Source organism: Cervus canadensis, chromosome 32, assembly GCF_019320065.1.
Source record: "Cervus canadensis isolate Bull #8, Minnesota chromosome 32, ASM1932006v1, whole genome shotgun sequence".
NCBI lineage: Eukaryota > Metazoa > Chordata > Mammalia > Artiodactyla > Cervidae > Cervus > Cervus canadensis.
Window position 1 is genome coordinate 37,664,483 of NC_057417.1, and position 16,859 is coordinate 37,681,341.

General features: G+C 42.6%; 1 long non-coding RNA gene across 3 annotated transcripts; it reads left to right on the top strand.

Annotated features, from left to right (window-relative positions):
* The first annotated feature begins 1,030 nt into the window (after positions 1–1,030).
* On the top strand, positions 1,031–14,983 carry LOC122433314. Of its 3 annotated transcripts, none has more exons than XR_006267076.1 (4): positions 1,031–1,438; positions 5,851–5,962; positions 7,864–7,959; positions 14,272–14,983. It is a non-coding gene; the product is annotated as an uncharacterized LOC122433314 (long non-coding RNA). The 3 variants fall into 3 exon arrangements; XR_006267075.1 differs by having other exon boundaries at positions 7,864–7,948; positions 13,374–14,983; XR_006267077.1 differs by having other exon boundaries at positions 7,864–7,948.
* The last annotated feature ends 1,876 nt before the right edge of the window (positions 14,984–16,859 follow it).

Sequence of the window (16,859 nt, forward strand, 5' to 3'; positions counted from 1 at the left end):
CAATATTGTCTGTGAAGTCCCTGGATAGTGTATGGTAGAAGGTGGTTGAGGAAGCAATTCTTCCCATTCCCATGCCTATCCCAGCCGTGATTCCCAGACCAACTAGTAGGGATATAAACTGGATGGCTCTTTTTGATCATGGATGTGCTGTCAGAGGTACGGTGAGAGTCTGGTTGTTAGAGACAATATTCATCTGGGGAGTGAGGAAATCTAAGGTGCAGATACCCATCCATTGACAAGTAGACATGAGTAAGCATCTGTCCCACAAAGAAAAGGCCTTGATGGGGCAGCACCATATTGTGTTTGTGGGAGGATGTGAGGGCCACTCACCTTTTACAGTTTGATTACATTGATCCATGGCTAAATGGCCTACACGTTCAGTTCCTCCATCATTTGTAAAGCAGTTGGGGTTGCCAGGACCACCATGTGAGGGCCTGTCCAAACTGGCTGAAGTGGGGTTTTTTCCCCTAATTTTTAACCCATACCTCATCTCCTAGCTGATAGGGATGAAGCCAATTGCCCAAAGGAATGGGTGTCCTTTCTAAGGTTTAGCTGAAGATACGGCAGAAGACTGTTCCCAGGGCCTGGAGGTGTCAGGACATCTCCAGGTCAGCTAGTTGCTGATGGTCTCCCTTGAGCTTTTCTATCTCGGGGGTGGTCTCCCTGTAAGATCTCAACGGGAGAAAGCCTGAGGCCCCCAGGGTGCATTTATGGAGGGAGGTGACAGCGCACAGGATGGTAAGGCAGCTTGTTCCAGCCCTGTCTGGGTGCTAGCCGGGGGGGGGGGGGGGGGGGGGGGCGGATTCTTGGACTACTGTTGCGGGAATTTCTAATAATGTACTTTCACAGCCTTGGGAAATTTCATAGAAATAGCACCTGGAAAAACAGCATATATCAAGTAACTGTGTTGATGATATATCAGCAGTGACGAAAGCCATGTTTCATGTTTTTCTTAGAATAATTGCCTTGTTACAGACCCCAAGGCCAGACCCAGAAGGGAGGAAGACTGGGATCATGAAAGCATGGACCTTGGAACACCGGGTCGGCGTCAGGTATGAACGCTGCCTACACACTTGCTGAGTATTCCTGAGACTTTCCCAGAAGGGAACGGCCTGGGGTAGAAACAAGGGGATCTGGACTGTGTCAGTGTAGTGTCTTGGGAAAGATAGATCAAAGAGAGTTTTGTAGTCTGCAATCAGGAATAAAAGCTGGACGCAGAGTGGACTCTGCACCTCAGTCCAATAGAGGCTACAGATCCCCCGACCCATTGCACCAGATTTCGTGTTGTTTTCATTCTCGTCACTCACTCCCGGACCTTTGGGACAACAATTGCCTGGAGCCCAACGTTGGGCTGGAGCGCAAGACAGCTACGAGCGAAAGTGAAAATACAGCGCCGCAGAACCTGGGACAGTTGAGAAGCCTCTGAAAATTCCCGCTGGTAAGTCCTCAGGCACTTAACCAGGGTTGAAATGGGAAATGTTGAGTGCAGAACACTATCGCCCATATATTTGTTTATTAAGACAGCTCTTGAAAGAGCTTCTATTAGTGAAGGGCGATTATTAGAATTGTTACAAAGTGAAGTTGCTCAGTTGTGTCCGACTCTTTGCGACCCCATGGACTGTAGCCTACCAGGATCCTCAGTCCATGGAATTTTCCAGGCAAGAGTACTGGAGTGGGTTGCCATTTCCTTCTCCAAGAATTGTTACAAGCAGTGGATTAATATTGCTGCTGGTTCCCGTCAACAGCCTGAGGTTTATAAGTCTGGGAAAAGGTTGGAGCTGAGTTAAAGAAAGAACATACAAAAGGAACTCTGCCCCCATTTCTATCTGGAGTACATGGGCATTAATTAAGTCAGCACTGGAACGTTTTCAGACTTCTGATTCTTTTGATGACAGTGATAATGACTCTGTTGAAAAACCTCAAAATCAATATAGAGAGGCCAGTCACCAGATTATGTTCAATCAAGGTTATATACCAAGATTAGAACTGGGCAAAAATCAACATGGAAGAATTTATCTTTTGACAGCTCAAGATTTCAAACCCCTCCCCTTTTTCACCAGTGGCTGCTGCTCGTATTAATCTTCCTCCACCCATACCTACACCTCTTAATTGAAAAGCTAATTAACCTGTGTGGATAGAGCAGTGGTCTCTAAAACAAGAAGAATTGGAGGCTTTACGTACATTAATTAATGACTGACTTAGCAAGGGACGACTGAGCCCTTCAGCCCTTGGAATTCCCCAGTGTTCGTTATCAGAAAAGAAACCTGGTAAATGGAAAATGCTTACTGATTTGAGAGCTGCTAATGCTGTTATTGTTCCAATGGGTGCTTTACAACCTGATACACCTAATCCTAGTGTGATTCCAAGAAATTGGCATTTGTTTGTTTTTGATCTCAAAGATTGTTTTTTTTTACTATTCCTTTACACCCTGATGATCAGCCTAGATTTGACTTTTCAGTTCCTTCCATTAGTTTAAAGAAGCCACATAAAAAAGTAAATAAAGAAGCCACATAAAAGATTTCAGTGGACTGTATTACCTCAAGGTATGTTAACAGTCCCACGATTTGTCAAAATTCTGTAGCCAAGGCTTTACACCCAGTGCGACAGCAATTCCCTCATGCAGATAACATTCATTATATGGATGATATACTGTGACTACAAAAAAGAGAGGTGACATTGTTGACACTGAATGGCCATGATATTCTTTAGACTCCGCAGAAAACTGGTTAAAATAAAATCTTTTTTGAAATTACAAAACCGGTTCTTCCTGCACGTGCAATTAGGAAAAAGTTGACTTGTTAAAATACCTTTTTGGCGCTCCAATTCTGCCTGGGAAACAAAAACAGGCCTGGGAAAAAACCTGAAGTTAACTCTTATCATGTCCTTGGGATACACAGCCCCCTCTTTCTGGGACTCCAGCCATAAACAAATTGGTAGAACTCAAACCAAGGGAAAAAAAGGGGCAAAAAGATATTTTAAATTTCCAGTGGAAAACTATTAGATCTCTGTCCGTCTGTCTGTCTAAATTCATCCGTGTCTCAGTGTGTGTCTTTGTTTTTGGATAATATGAGGTTAATTTATAAATGAGCTCTATTTAAATTCAGGTTCATGTGAACAGAAAAATATTCAATATTAAATGTCTAACATTAATGTTTGTTTGCTAATCTAATTAAGACGTGTCTTAAGTCATCAACATTGTATAATACTTTTATTGTGCCTAGGTTTAAGATAAACTAAATTTGTCAACAAAAAAAGTAACTATATATATAAATATGCATAAATGAGATGAAAACTTTTAGATAAACTTTATTAAAAATAATTACATTTTAGAAATATCTATCTAAAATAATCTCTGAGGATTGGGGTAACTTAAATTTCTAGAGTTGTACTAAACTAAATGATATAAGTTTATTAAGTAGCCAGGTCATTTCCAAATAAAATAAGATTTTAAAACATTAATTACTGAACACTGACTTCCTCTTACAGAAAAACTAAAGAGATTTTGAACTATTAATAAATATGTTTGGTGCCATTCTGAGATGTTCTCTATTTAAAGAAAAAAAAGGCAAATGTTTTTAAAAATTAAAACTGGTATTTATGTTCACCGATCTATAAAATGCTAATATACAAGACAGTTCATGATTGCTAAAAAAAGTAAGATGTGTATTTTTAATAAAAAGGTATAAGGAATGGAATTACATTCTATTAAGGAAAAAGGAAGTACATCTGAACTTACAAGTGGCTGTTCTCTAAATGGGCAAACAGAGTGATGAATACAGAAGTGTAAAAAAGGTTTGTGACAAGTGGAAGAGAGTTTTGTGCATGATACAAGTTTCTTAAGGCATTAAACTGCCTTTGAAATCTTTTATTGTTACTTTGACTAAGTGAATAACTATTGTTTCACAATGAATATAAGCTAGTACCAATCTGGAATTTGATTTTTCTCTTCCTGTTTAAAAAAAAACAAAGTCTTCTTGGAATATGGCTTTTGATAACAGACTATGTAAATTTCTTTGTCTTTAAGTGATTCATACTTGCTTTTAAAATCTTTTGTTACTTTGATAAAATGAATGAGTGTTATTTCACAATGATCTATGGAAACTATGGCACACATAGACAAAGCTCATTCTGCTTCTACAAAATTAACCCCTCATCAGAAAATTTAAAATGGATAAAAAATGGCTATAAACCAAACAGTCGGGGCTATGGGAAGTCCAAGACGGCCGCTTGGCTTTTCCCGGCTCCCTGACAAACCTCACTTTTATTTGATAGGATAAAGCCTTTCCTGGCTGTAGGGTTAACATCTCACAATGAAAAAAAATGGTTAAAATACATTTTCTGCGATCTCCAGTGATTGGGACACCCACTTTGCTAGACAGGTCGTACAGACATTGACAAAAAACTTCACAAATTTCTTGAAGACTATCGTTTTTACTAATGTCCTCGGTCATCAGGCAAGGACCACGAAACAAAGGGATTGGTTACATGAGATTGAACAGACTGCTAAATATGACTACAATTTTCGTGACTTTTTGTCTGACTTATTACTGGCTTCTAATCTTTGTTTTCAGATGTAAAAAAGCTCTTCTCCTCAAGTCACTGATGGTTTAAAACAAGTTAGTGATTTACACCTGTGGATAAAATTAAAACATTTTTCTGTTCTCTCTGCTTGTCCCTCCAGAAATTAGAAACATCTGGGTTCTGAACAGCTTCATCAAGGTTTAAAAAAACATACTGTCTCCAGACATATACAAAAATCTCAAGAGTATACTGGAGAGCTCTAAAAGAAATATCCACCCAACTGATGTCAGGCCTATGACATCTAATGTTTCTCTGAATCTTAAGTTCTAGTTTTGTTAATTAAGATCTGTATTTACTAAAACTCACTTCTTAGATAATTCCTTATGGTTATGTTACATTGCTAAGAGGCTTCATTAAGTTAAATTAAAAAGGACATTCATTAACTTAAATTAAAAAGGTCCTTCATTAAAAAGGACACTCTATGTTTGTTTCTAAAACTTATCTCAGTAACCAGTCTTTAAATAAAGATCAGATGCTCCAGAATCTGCAACCAGGAAATTAACAAGCTATAGTCATTTAAGAAACTAAGTCAGATGACTTAAAAATTAGGGCTATACCTAATAAAACTTCTTGACTTAAATTCTTACTATGATTTTACTATTACTGCTAACTATATTGTTTTCTATATTGCCTGTTTCAAGAAATGTCCCTTACATTATCAAATGTGTGACTGAGCCACTGATATAATAATGGTATACTGTTCCATATAAAATCCATAGTTACAATGGATATAACTCATATATCTTCCTTTGATAAACTCTCTTATGTACATATGACTATTGATACATTCTCTCAATTTATATGGACTACAAAACATATACAAAGACAGTTATATGCTTGTTTTGCTGTTATAAAACTACCAAAAACTATAAAAACTGATAATGGCCCTGCTTATACCAGTAGAACATTCCAGCAATTTCTTAAAATTTGATCTATAAAACATCCTACTGACATTCCCTATAACCCACAAAGACAGGCCATAATGGAGAGGGCTAATCAACCACTTAAACATGCAGTACAAAAACAAAAAGGGGGAAATGCCATAGGACAATAACCAATATTGAATAAAACTTTATCTACTCTCAATTTTTGAACATTTCAACACAAACTATGGAAACTACATGACGTTTTCAGAAACTGAGTGACGTTTTCAGGCTACATCCACAGAGACAGCTAAGCCTGTGATTTGGTGGCAAGATCCACTAACAAACTCTTGGTCACCGGGAAAGTTAATTACATGGGAAAGAGAGTTTCCTTGTATCTCCCCAGGAGAAGGTCTAGAACCTGTGTGGATTCCAGCTCGTAGAGTAAAACTGAGCGGAAACAACCAGTGACTCCAGACAACCTCATCATGGTTATGTTTGCCCTGATAACCATCGCAGTGAGTATACCCCTGCTTCGGCAGAAGCAGACAATTATACTTATTGGGCATATATACCTAACCTCCCATTACTAAAACCCATTGATTGGGGAGATTCTATGATCCCCATTTATGTTAATGGTTCTTCCTGGATACCAGGACCTGAAGATACACGCCTGCCTCTTGTTTAAAAAGAGGAAGGGACTCCCTTCAGTTTAATTATGGGTATGAATCCTGGCCAGTTTGTGTAGGACCAGCTACAGGATGTCTTAAATTTATGCAAGCCAGGCTGTCCACTAATTCTTTAAATCATAGCTATACTAAGGATCAACTACATCTTCTCTCTGGTCTGAGTTTTGCTTATGACGACTCAAAACCCAATAATGACACCAAATCAGACAGACCTTTATGCGAGCATCACAAGCTGCGGACTGAAAAACAAGATCGTATTCAGTAGAATAATTGCCGCAGGACTGAGGGAGTAATTTTGATTAATGGTTTCTATGGAATTGTATGGGACTGGTCCCCCAAGGGGTATGCAGTCGTTAACTGTGCTCATTAAAATCAGTCCTGCAATCCTCACAAAAGGCTGTGCCGGGGGAAAAAAAAAGGCTGTGTTGGCAGGTGCATAAAGTCTTTGACCATATTAACATTACCACTCATTCAGATCATCCAATTATATGGCATGGCAGTGGCACGTCACCCCCCTTCCCACAACTGGATCAAGGAAGAGGGCAAGGAGAGATTTGGAAATTGGCTTTAAGTCTTAGAAAATTCCAAATTTGGGAAGGACATTATTCCGATAAAACTGATCATTCATTGACATTTAATAGCAGTACAAACTGGACATTTTGTATTCAGACTTGTGTGAGAGATCCTTATGTGCTCTTAAAAGGAACAATTTCTATCAATGAAAGTGTACAAGAACTTTCTTGCCAGGATTACAAATTATATACTTGCTTAAATTCTTCACTTTATAATCCTAATCACTCATTTGTTACCTCAAGAAGGAGATTGGGAATACGGCATCTAGTAAATCAAACCAGACCTTGGGAACGCTCCCCTGAAATACATACTCTTTTAAAGGTTATAAAGAAAGTACTGCAACGTTCCAAAAGGTTTATTGGACTCCTCATAGCAGCTATTGTGGGAATTATTGCTATAGCCACGACCACAGCAGTAGCCGGGCTGGCTCTGCATCAGACTATACAAACGACTACATTTGTACAGTAGTGGGACCAAAACACAAGTTCTGCCTGGGGAAGTCAGACCCACATCGACCAAGAAATTAACGAACGATTGACTGATTTAGAAAATTCATTTCTCCTACTAGGGGAGGAAATACAAAATTTAAAACTACAAATTCATCTTAAGTGTGATTGGAATATATCTTCATTTTGTATCACACCTCATAAATATAATCAAGGTGCATATACTTGAGATCAATTATCTAAACATTTGAGAGGACACGTTCATAATAATCTATCCTTAGATATTTCCCAATTACAGGCTACTATTTCTAATATGGAGAATGTCCACTTACAATTACTCCCAGAAACTGATTTATTTAAAGAAATTGAGGAAAGTTTACATAAACTTAACCCCATGATGTGGATTAAAGCTTTAGGAGGAGGATTGCTTGGTACTATAATATCAAGATGTATATTTTTAACTGTTTTGTGTCTAGTCCTTAGATACATGAGAGAAACGATCTGAGAACTGATGAAGAAAGAAGTTGCTCAGACAGCGTATCTACTCCTGCAAAAACAAAAATGGGGAGATGTGGTGGGAATTTCTAATAATGTATTTTCACAGCCTTGAGAAATTTCATAGAAATAGCACCTGGAAAAACAGCATATATCAAGAAACTGTGTTGATGATATATCAATAATGATGAAAAACATTTTTCATGTTTTTCTTAGAATAATTGCCTTGTTACAGACCCCAAGGCCAGACCCAGAAGGGAGGATGACTGGGATCATGAAAGCATGGACCTTGGAACACCAGGTCAGTGTCAGGTATGAACGCCGCCTACACACTTGCTGAGTGTTCCTGAGACTTTCCCAGAAGGGAACGGCTTGGGGTAAAAACAAGGAGATCTGGACTATGTCAGTGTAGTGTCTTGGGAAAGATAGATCAAAGAGAGTTTTGTAGTCTGCAATCAGGAATAAAAGCTGGACGCAGAGTGGACTCTGCACCTCAGTCCCATAGAGGCTGCAGATCCCCCAACCAGATTTTGGTTTTTTGATTTTCTTTTCATTCTCATCACTCACTCCTGGACCTTTAGGGCAACATACTACTACTTGGAGAAACAAACTGAACAAGAAAGTTAAAGATATATGGCACAAAGATTATTAGAAGTAGGAAAGTTGTTGTGGGGTTAACCAGGAGAACCAGGTCCAGACATTGGTTCATGACATTAGTGTTTCTCGAGGTATGAGAAGATGCAAGAATTTGGACTCATGAAAATCTTTACCTGAAAACATCTGACTATCTGAAGGCTTGTTTTTCTGGGTTTTTCCCAGAGCACAGAGTACCTTATTTTTTGTCTCCACCCTGAACTCCTTTCAAGGGGGTGTCAGCATCTTGCAGTGGTCATGATTTCACCTTTGTATAGGCAGCTGGTAAGGGCCAACATCCAGTCATCAGGGCCCCTTCATAGCCACATATTTGACCGTGTTATGGGGGCATTTCACACTCACTGTGTCCCACGGTGCTGGGAAGGCTCATTCCCAGGTCTAACAAAGATTCCATTGACAGGTCACTCAGTGTTGTCACTAGACCAGGCCTTGTAAGTAGCAAAGGTCTCAGGACCATACCTGTCTTACTAGCCTCTTGGTCCAGGAAAGTATTTCATCTTGTTGCTTCTTCCCATATCTAGAGTTACATTATTACAATTATTGATCTCATCTGGAACTGCATATCAACATTTTATCACAGTCTCAGTCACACATTTGGTAACATAAGAAATAATCTTCTGAAACAAACTACATAGAAAATAATACAGCTAGCAGTTATTAATAAGGTCATAAGCAAAAATTTAAGTCACGAACTTTCATTGGTATAGCTCGGTGTAGCCCAGGTCATCTGACCCAGTTAAATGATTATAACCCAGGTGTTAATCTCCTGGTTGTACATCATGGAGCATCTGACCTTTATCCAAAGACTGGTTACTGAGATAAGCTTTAGAAACAATCTTAGAGTGTCCTGTTTAAAAGCTTAATTAAACCTTTTAGCAATATAACATAACAAGGAACTAGCTCAGAAGTGAGTCTTAGTAAGCACAGACCTTAATTAACAAAACTAGAACTTGATATTCAGTGACACATAATTTTTTTTGAGAACTCATTTTGAGGGCATTAACACTGTAGCCAGGGAAGGCTTTCAGTTCAGTCGCTCAGTCGTGTCCGACTCTCTGCAACCCCACGGGCTGCAGCATACCAGGCCTCCCTGTCCATCACCAACTCCCAGAGTTTACTCAACCTCATGTCCATTGAGTCGGTGATGCCATCCAACCATCTCATGCTCTGTCATCTCCTTCTCCTTGTGCCTTCAATCTTTCCCAACATCAGGGTCTTTTCAAATGAGTCAGCTCTTCTCATCAGGTGGCCAAAGTATTGGAGCTTCAGCTTCAATATCAGTCTTTCCAGTAAATATTCAGGACTGATTTCCTTTAGGATGAACTGGTTGGATCTCTTGCAGTCCAAAGGACTCTCAAGAGTCTTCTCCAACACCACAGTTCAAAAGCATCAATTCTTCTGCACTCAGCTTTCTTTATAGTCCAACTCTCACATCCATACATGACCACTGGAAAAACCATAGCCTTGACTAGACGGACCTTTGTTGGCAAAGTAATGTCTCTGCTTTTTAATATGCTGTCTAGTTTGGTCATAACTTTTCTTCCAAGGAGCAATTGTCTTTTAATTTCATGGCTACAATCTCCTCCATCTGCAGTGATTTTGGAGCCCAAAAAAATAAAGTCTGCCATTGTTTCCACTGTTTCTCCATCTATTTGCCGTGAAGTGATGGGACCAGATGCCACGATCTTTGTTTTCTGAATGTTGAGCTTTAAGCCAACATTTTCACTCTCCTCTTTCACTTTCATCAAGACACTCTTTAGTTCTTCTTCACTTTCTGCCATAAGGGTGGTGTCATCTGCATATCTGAGGCTATTGATATTTCTCCCAGCAATCTTGATTCCAGCTTGCGCTTCCTCCAGCCCAGCGTTTCTCATGATGTACTCTGCATATAAGTTAAATAAGCAGGGTGACGATATACAGCCTTGATGTACTCCTTTTCCTATTTGGAACCAGTCTGTTGTTCCATGTCCAGTTCTAACTGTTGCTTCCTGACCTGCATACAGATTTCTCAAGAGGCAGGTCAGGTGGTCTGGTATTCCCATCTCTATCAGAATTTTCCAGAGTTTATTGTGATCCTACCCATCAAATAAAAATGAGGTCTGTCAGGGAGCTGGGAAAAGCCAAGGGGCCATCTTGGTTTTCCCATAGCCCTGGCTCTTTGATTTTCAGCTGTTGTTTATCCATTTTTAATTTCCTGTTTTAGGAGCAGACTATTGCCATGGTTTTTTTAATTTATTTATTTATTTTTTTTTGGTCATACATTGATATGAATCAGCCATAGATTTACACGTATTCCCCATCCCGATCCCCCCGCCATGTTTTAAGGACATCAGGATAGCAAAAGTCTTACCATGAGGGGTTATTTTTTGTAGAAGCAGAATGAGCTTTGTCTACATGTATCATAATCTTGAAACTGAAAGTGAAAGTGACTCAGTCGTGTCCGACTCTTTGCGACCCCATGACTATATTGTCCATGTAGTTCTCCAGGCCAGAATACTGGAGTGGGTGGCCTTTCCCTTCTCCAGGGGATCTTCCTAACCCAGGGATCGAACCCAGATCTCCCACATCACAGGCGGATTCTTTACCATCTGAGCCACAAAGTGTCTGACTCTTTGTGACCCCATGAACTATAGCCCGCCAGGCTCCTCTATCCATGGGATTCTCCAGGCAAGAATACTGGAGTGGGTAGCTATTTCCTTCTCCAGGGGATATTCCCAACCCAGGGATCGAACCCTGGTCTCCCACACTGCAGATAGATTCCTTACCGTCTGACTACCAGGAAGGCCCACATCATAATCTTAAATATTGTTTAGTTATCTTATCAAAGTAACAAAAAGATTTTAAAAACAAGTATAAATCACTTAAAGGCAAAGAAATTAATAATCTGTTATCGAAAGCTGCATTCTAAGAAAACTTTGTTCTCTAAACAGAGAGAGAAGACCAAATTCTAGTCTGGTACCAACTTACTGTTAATAACAAAATTTGTTTATCTGTTAAATCTTAGAAAGTCTTTTCCATAAATCTTGAAGAACTAGCAGTATTCTTCTAAAGGCATGAGAGTAAAACCATAGAAGGCATGTTTAAAATATGATTCTATTGTAATTGACAAAGAAACCTGGTCATTGTTGTGATATGTACTCTTTAATATGATAACTGGAATTATAATTGACCATATTTTTTCAGGGCATATCAGATCTACATGAATTTCACACAATTTTAGGGTATCTATTTAGTAACATCAACCATACAGTATAACCTGAAAAAGATTTATCACCCCTTCAACAGCACTTCCCATGTAATTTAACTTGTTCAGTGAGCCCAGGTGGCTTAATAGCTCTTTGGAATGTCTCAGGGGCCCTCTGAAGCATCCCAAAGTTAGCTAGAAGTCAAGTTATTTAGGAAGATTTGTCGATAAATATAAAAAGGGTTTATAACTCTCGTCAGGTAGGATCATATAAGTCACTGTGAAATAATAGTTATTTACTTAGCCAAAGGTAACAAAAGATTTTAAAGGTAAATACAGAACAGATCAATTAAGAGGTAAAGAAACTTAAATCTATTATTAAAAGCAGTTCAACATCTGAAGAAAGTATGTCCTCTTAATAGAGAGGAAGGCCGAATTCAAGTTTTGCACCAGCTTACTTTAAACTCATTTAGGTAAACTTAATTAAATTTATTTTAATTTGGTCCTAACCATGCACAAAAATTTTTTTTTCAGGGTCACTTTCCACAAACCTTCTAATCACTTTTTGTAACAGCCACCTGTAAGTCAGACCTACTTTCTTTTCCCTTCATAAAATGTAATTTTATTTTTATACCTTTTTATTAAAAACATATATCCTACTTCCTTATTAGATTAGCAAACAAACATTAATACTATTTAATATTGAATATTTCCAAGTTTATGTGAATCTGAAATTTATTTAGCTTAATTTTTCTTGTATTTAGAATTGTTTGATTTATAAGCAATTACTTTCCTTTAGGCCAATTAAATTAGAACTCATTTACAACTTCAACAATATTATAAAAAAAAAAACAAGACATTCCCTGAGACATATATAAATCCAGACAGACAGACTGACAAAGATCTTACAGTTCTCTGTTTGAGATTTAAAATATCTCTTTGACCCCTTTTTTTTCTTTGCTTGAAATTCTAATTTGTCCAAGGCTGAGGTCTCAGGCAAAGTTGGCTGTGTATTTCAAGGACATGGAAAGGGTTAATTTTAAGCTTCTTCCCAGTTGTTTTTAACAAGCTAGTTGTTTTTAATTGTATATGCAAAAAGAATTGGTTTTGTAGTTTCCAAAAGAAAAATTTCTCTCACTCCATTCAATCAGCAATCACGCACTCACAATCATTCAGAGGCTGTCACAATGCCTCCCTTCTCCTGAGTCCCCAGGTCTCCCTATCTGGTGCTCCCTTCCTGGGAGCCCAAGGAGGTGATCAGCCTCCTCTTCTACCTGTTGGGGTAGGACCTGACTGGGGCCTGGCCCGGGCCTTACCTGACCCTGTGGCCACTCCTGGTGAGATGGTCCGTCCCTCCAACGAGTCCAGCTGGGGCTCGGTCATCCAGAGAGTCAGAACACGGGTCCGAAAGAGAATCCAGAATACCATCAGGTGGCGCGCCTCCTCACTCATCTCGGGCTTCCTTCGCTCCAGCCTGGCCGAGCCACCAGTCTGGCGGCTCAAGGGGCCAGCGTGGTTGGAATCTCCCTGGGGCCTCCAGAAATGTTGCAGAAACCAGTACTTGAGAAACCAAGCCCCACACTCAGTTGAAGAATCAGGCTTGTTATGCCGGCGGGCCCCAAGGAGTTAACACTCTAAGCTCTGAACCCTGGACAAAGGGGTTACAGCGTTTCTATACATGGACAGACATGATTATGCAGGTTTGTGGGTTTCCAGGAGCTGGGCAATTGCAAAGAGTGGGACAAGGGCGAGTGAAATAAGCTCCAATTCTTAACATTGTGAGTCCCCATTTTCTGAGACCTACATGATCCAGACTTTGCAAGGAGCAAGCTCTTACAGAGGCAGAAGGAGCAGGAGATTAAGTAAAATTTTACTTTTTCCTTTTCAGTGTCACTCGGGGCTCCCTGCTTCTTGGAGACTGGGGTGTGACTTGACTCCAGCCCCATCTGGGGCTCCTGGCCCTGCTCAGAACATTCCCATGGTTCCTGTGGCCCCAGACCTCACATTTCCTCTTCCCAAGTTCCTCAAGGCCTTCTCGGTCTGCTCACTGCCGTCCTGACCCGAGTTTGGTTTCCACAAGAAGCCTAGCATCATATGGGCGTACACCAAGTCCTCTCCCCATCTTCAGGCTCTCTGACCCTTAGCTATGTGGTCCACCCTACCCCCACCTAGAATTCTTGGAAAGAAAATTTTCTCCATCTCACACCAGCATTGCCTGTCCTCTTGACATTTCCTTAAAATGGAAGCTGAGCCTCTCCCTCCTTGCCCAGCCTTCCTTTCTGTAATCTTAGGGGTCCCCGCTCCCTGGTCCCATCCTCAATCCCATACTTTCTAAATGCAGGGCTCCCTCACCCCGACAATGACTCTTAGGATTCTGGTCCTCCAGGGTCCAGATGTTAATGGTGTGACTCCACGTAACTTTACTCTGCTAACGTCTTCCTGGAATACAGAGTATTATTTGTTCATGTGGTCCACCGAGAGCTTCTGCACTTCTTTTTAAACTGCACTTACACCTGTCCCTCCATTCCTTAGTGGCCCGTCTCTTCCTCTGTGTCAGCTTCCTCCAGAATTTTCTTTCCACGGCTTAGAGCATTCTCCTAGGTTCTGTTCACAATCTCCCCCTCCTTCAGAAAAGTTGGCTGCACACCAGAATTCTTAGAGCCCATTTTCCCCGCTGACTTCTGTTGTTCTCCCGGAAAAACCTCCCAGCAGCTTGTTTGGGAGCCTCCAGGGGGGACGGTGGCCAGCCCTCCCACATCACTGGCAATGTCTCCTTTCGTCCCCAGTCAAGCGCAGAGCTCCCTCTTCTCCCCGGGACCAGCTAGAACGACTCTCACTGCAACACCGAGAAGTCCGTCTGGAAGGGCTGTGCTTCCTCTGCACCAGGAGGCAGAGACAGAAGCTCCAGGCTGGGAAGGGCTGAGCCCAGATGAGCCGATGGGAAGAGTTGAGCTGGGAAGGACGGAGGGGGCGGGTGCTCTGGTCCAGCTGCCTCGCTGGGTGTCCACTGCCAGCCTGGGCCGCATCCAGCACTCCTGGTGACTCATCAGCTACTCTCAGTCCTAGGGGTTGTAAGGTCATAGGTCATGGCCAAGGGCTCCTGGAGAGGAAGTGACTGACTGTACAGGATGAATGATACCTGGGGGCAGGTGTAGAATGAGAAGCCCCAGTTCTCCGGACACAGAGCTGGGCTCTGCAGGTCTGCCTTCGGATACCTACTGAGCAGCCACTTCCGGCGGCCAGAGCAGAGGCGTGGAGAAACCAGCTCCAGCATCCCCCACAGGGTGCAGACCCGCGGCCAACCACGTTCCTCCTCCCCCATCAACCCTCCAGGGAAATAATCGACGGTGCTAATTACTGCTCACGAATGGCTCCTGGTAAGTCAGGGTGCAGAGGCTCTCCCGGCTCTCCTGCCAGGAGGACAGAAGGCTCTAGGGTAGTCGGTCGGCAGCTGGGACTGGGGCACCCCTCTGCACGGGGGCCTGGGGAGAGAGAGATCCCCACCCACACCCCTGAGTTGTGCCTCCAAGACCCAGGCTTGGGGGCTGCGGACCTGGACTCCCAGCCAGCATCTCAGACTAGGGGATCTTGAGTCCCTGGGACCTGGGCTTCCCCGGCGCCCCATCTCAGAAAATGGCACTGTTCTCCCAGATGCGCAAGCACATTCGAGTCATTCTTGATTCAGCCTTTTCCTCCCCGCCTGTTACCAGTTGGAAAGGAAAAAACTCATTCTCTGTACACGTGTTTTTTTTAAAGGTTTACTTGTTTATTTCTGGCTGTGCAGGGTCTTCATTGCCGCGTGACTTCCTCTAGTTGCAGCAAGCAGGCACTACTCTGGTGGCCGTGCGCAGGCTTATTTGCGGACAGGCTCCAGAGATCTTGGGCTTCAGCAGGTGTGGTTCCAGGCTCTAGACCACAGCCTCGGTAGTTGTGGGGCGTGGGCTTAGCTGCCCCAAGGTATGTGGGTTCTTCCCAGACTGGGGATCTAACCCGCGTCCCCTGCATTGGCAAATGGATTCTTAACCACTGGACCACCAGCGAAGCCCCACAGAGTATTTCTGACACCAGGTGTGTGGTGTTTTCCACACCAGGCAATTCTCTGTGGACACCAACTGGGTGTCGTACGATTTCACTCAACGCTGACACTAACTGGAGTTTGTGCAGACCCCACAGGTTACAGGCTCGGTCCCCTAAGACTTTCCCCACCTCAGATGCCGATCTAAGCAGCGTGTCCCCAGGCCACCCACACTCCCATCTGACACAGCTACGAATCAGGAGTTCCCAGAAAGCCCATTCAAATGAGCCCAGGTTTGCTCATTTGCTATAATGACTCACAGAACCCAGGGAAACACTTATTTACGTGACCAGTGTATCCTACGATGAGGGACACAGAGGCGCAGTCAGATGAAGAGGTCCGGAGGGTCCCAAGTGCAGGAGCTTCTGTCCCCATGGAGCAGGGTTGTGCCATCCCCACACACGGATGTGTTCCTGACCTGGCAAACCCTGTACTTCAGGGATTTCTATGGAGGCTCATCACGTGGGCACGGTCCATTATTAATCCTCTCCCCAGAAGATGAAGGTTTCAAGCTTCTAATCACGGCTTGGTCTTTCTGGTGATCAGCCCCCATCCAGGAGCCAGAGAGACCACCAAGAATCCTCTTAACAGAACAAAAGATACTATCACCCGGGAATTCTAAGGGCACCAGGAACAGGGCTGAGGCAGGGCAGAGACCAGCGCATATATATTTGCAGTGTTAGCTTCTGACATTAAGCTTTTGTCTGCTGGAGGATCTATTTCAAAGGCAACCATCTCGAGTGAACACATTGCCAGCTGTGAGACACAGCTCTGAGCTGACCACCAGCTACGGAGCCTGGGGCCCCAACCATGAGGATCCCCTTTGAGAAAACCCTGGGTGACCCAGATAACTGACCAGTGGATTGACCTCCTCTTTTCTCTTCCTGAGCCCAAATTCCCCCTCTTAGGTTTTAAGATCAGCAAGGAATTTGAGTTTAGGTTCAGCAAAGAGTGAACCCTGGGAACCCCAGCCTCCCCACCCTTGGACCCTAATAAAGAGTGCCCTGTCCGCACCCCTACCCCATCTCTACCCGCAACCTCACCGTGTGGCCCTAGGGTGCTCCGTGTGCCCTCCAGGACCTGTGAGTAATAAATCTGTTTTTTTTTCCAAAGTTTCCTGAGGCTTGTTGCTAAGGTGTGTCTTGTGATCACAGTAAGAACCCCAGGGGCCAGTCCAGCCACAACACGTCTGTGGGGGCCTCACCGTATTGTGTGGCCCAGGGTGGAGCTCAGGCATTCCTCGCCACCAGGCTGAGCCGGCCACAGCAATACTTCTGACGTCCCACCGATCCACCAGCG